This window comes from Lactuca serriola, chromosome 4 (assembly GCF_051521515.1).
Source record: "Lactuca serriola cultivar US96UC23 chromosome 4, Lser_US96UC23_V15, whole genome shotgun sequence".
Taxonomy (NCBI): Eukaryota; Viridiplantae; Streptophyta; class Magnoliopsida; order Asterales; family Asteraceae; genus Lactuca; species Lactuca serriola.
In genome coordinates, this window is record NC_136411.1 from 158,682,292 (window position 1) to 158,685,788 (window position 3,497).

Here is a 3,497-nt window from a genome sequence, read left to right on the forward strand (position 1 = left end):
TCCTTGAACTTATTTCATCAGTAATACCCGTACTATTGAAATCTATTATGTGGAAAAATATGTACACTTGTGTATTCCTACTAATGTTCCTTATTGTGATTTCAAACACTCATTCAAACTGTTGGGCTATGGTTAGTTAGTCCATGGATTACTCTCACGTTGCTTACAAATTGATTCTTATCATCCTTCGTGTCTTTATAAACTTATAGCAGAAGGATGCCTCCTCGCAAATCTCCAAGGACTAGGAATAATCCTGTACCTCCACCGCCTCCACCACCTGCGGTCATCGATACTGTAGCTCTGAATGCTGCCGTAGCTGCAGCAGTGGCAACTGCCATGGCTCAGTATCACTCGTCTGATGCTAGCAGAGGTGGAACCCCTGTTGAATCTATCACAGTTGAAATCCCTGTGCGCTCGAGGGAGTGCTCTTACAAGGATTTTACAAACTGCAAACCGAAGCCTTTCTATGGCACCGGCGGAGTCATTGCTCTCTCGCAATGGTTCGAGAAGACTGAATCAGTCTTCGAAATCTGTTCGTGCCCTGCAGCATTCAAAGTGAAATATGCCGCATGCACCTTAGAGGATAAAGCCCTAACGTGGTGGAACGGCCACGTCAAAGCCCTAACTCTCGTCGTGGCTAACGACATGGGCTGGGCAACGATGAAGGACTCATGACTGAGGAGTATTGCCCGAGGGGCGAAGTCCAGAAGTTAGAACATGAACTCTGGAATCTGACTATGAAGGGCACCAACGTGATCGCTTACACTGCCCGCTTTAGCGAACTGGTGGCCCTATGCCCCAATATGGTTCCCACTGAAGGGAAAAAGATTGAACGGTATGTATGGGGGCTAGTGCCTCCGTACCAGGGGAATGTCTTAGCATCCAACCCTGCTACCTTCGACAATGCTAAGCGATTGGCACAAAGACTTATTGACCATGGAGTCAAGACCCCTGCAGCCACAACCACCCTAGCCATCCCAGAACCCTCCAAACCCGCTGGCAACAAGCGGAAGCTTTGGGATGAGAAGAAGAAGCAACGAGCTTCAAAGAAACAGCAAATCGTAGCAGTACATGCTGCGGTAGCCCCTACTGCTGTTACTGCTCCGGGGAAGTAGTATTCTGGAAGTTTGCCGAAGTGCAACAAATGCAACTTCCACCACAACGGCGCCTGCCGTGAATTGCAGTGTACTAACTGCCACAGGAAAGGACACACCGTCCGATTCTGTAGGTTCCCGGCGCAACCGATCTCCCAAGTTCCCGGCTCTGGCGCGAGCCCAACTTGCTATGGATGTGGCGAAGCAGGCCACTTTAAAAGGGACTGCCCTAAGGCGAGGAATACTGGAGGAGCAGGGAGGGTACTAGCAATAGGCCACGGGGAAGCAGTCGCTGACCCGACAGTGGTGACTGGTACGTTCCTCCTTGATAACTCCTATGCATGCATCCTGTTCGATAGTGGAGCGGAGCGAAGCTTCGTAAACCACAAATTTGCTCGCATGCTTAAGCAACAACCACACGCACTTAATGAACAATTCACAGTAGAAATGGCCAATGGGAAAACTGAAAGTACTAATAGCATATACTTAGGTTGTCTTCTAACCTTAGATAACCATTCGTTCCCAATCGACCTTATGCCGGTCTCAATAAAAAGTTTCGACGTTATTATCGGCATGGATTGGTTAAGTCTTCATCGCGCCGACATCATGTGCTACGAGAAAGCAGTCCGACTAAACCTCCCGTCTAACAAAACTCTTATAGTCTACGGGGACAAACCTGGTGCGAGTCTTCGCATTATATCTAGTATTCAAGCACAGAAATATATGCGCAAAGAATACCACGCATTCCTTGCTCACGTCGTCGACACGAACCTAGAAACAAAAGGACTAAAGAACCTCCCAGTAGTGAGCGACTTCCCCGACATTTTCCCAGAAGAACTACCCGGGTCACCTCCGCAACGACAAGTCGAGTTCAGAATGGACTTAGTCCCAGGAGCTACCCCAGTAGCCAAGTCGCCCTACCGTTTAGCACCAACCGAGATGCAAGAACTCTCTGGCCAACTTAACGAACTGCTCAGCAAGGGCTTTATAAGACCAAGTTTCTCACCTTGGGGAGCACCGGTCTTGTTCGTTAAGAAGAAAGACGGATCATTCCGTATGTGTATTGACTACAGAGAAGTCAACAAATTGACAATCAAAAATCGTTACCCTCTGCCACGCATAGATGATCTATTCGACCAACTGCAAGGGGCGAACTATTTTTCCAAGATTGATCTGAGATCCGGATATCACCAGTTACGAGTGCTCGAGGAGGATGTGCCGAAGACAGCCTTCCGAACTCGTTACGGACACTACGAGTTCGTGGTGATGCCATTCAGATTGACCAATGCGCCCGCAGTCTTCATGGATCTGATGAATAGAGTATGCCGACCTTACTTAGATCAGTTCGGCATCGTTTTCATTGACGACATCCTGATCTACTCCCGAAGTAAGAAGGAGCATGGTGATCATCTACGACAAGTTCTAGAGACATTACGAAAGGATAAACTTTATGCGAAGTTCTCGAAATGTGAATTTTGGATCCGAAGAGTCGAATTCTTAGGACACGTGGTTAGCGAAGAAGGAATTCACGTGGACCCATCCAAAATAAAAGCCATTGAGAACTGGTCAGCACCAAAGACACCTACAGAAATTTGTCAATTTCTAGGTCTCGCTGGCTACTATCGCAGGTTCATTCAGAACTTCTCACGAATAGCAAAGCCTCTTACGACCCTGACCCAGAAAGGTGTGGCCTCTGACTGGGAAGAGAAGCAAGAAAGAGCGTTCCAAACGCTCAAACGAGCCTTGTGCACCGCACCGATACTATCCCTTCCAGAGGGAATAGAAGACTTCGTCGTCTATTGCGATGCATCCAATCAAGGACTCGGATGTGTTCTGATGCAGCGAGGTAAGGTCATCGCCTATGCCTCGAGGCAGTTGAAGACACATGAGGTTAACTACACGACCCACGATCTTGAATTAGGAGCAGTAGTGTTTGCTCTGAAGATCTGGAGACATTACTTGTATGGAACGAAGAGCACTATCTTTACCGACCACAAGAGTTTACAACACATTTTCGATCAGAAGGAGCTCAACATGAGAGAACGACGGTGGGTTGAGCTACTCAGTGATTACGAATGCGATATTCGTTATCATCCGGGTAAAGCCAACGTAGTAGCAGACGCCCTAAGTCGGAAGGAATATTCTGGTCACAAAGTCAAGTCATTATCAATAACCATCCATTCACACCTGACTAAGCAAATTCAGGCGGCTCAGCTTGAGGCCATGAAACCTGAAAATGTGTCGAGTGAATCCCTTAGGGGAATGGACAAGAACTTCGAAGCCAAGGGTGACGGAGCTTTTTATTTCATGAACCGGATCTGGACACCGAAACACGGTGGTTTCCGAGACTTGGTCATGACCGAGGCGCACAACACTCGGTATTCCGTCCACCCAGGTTCAGAT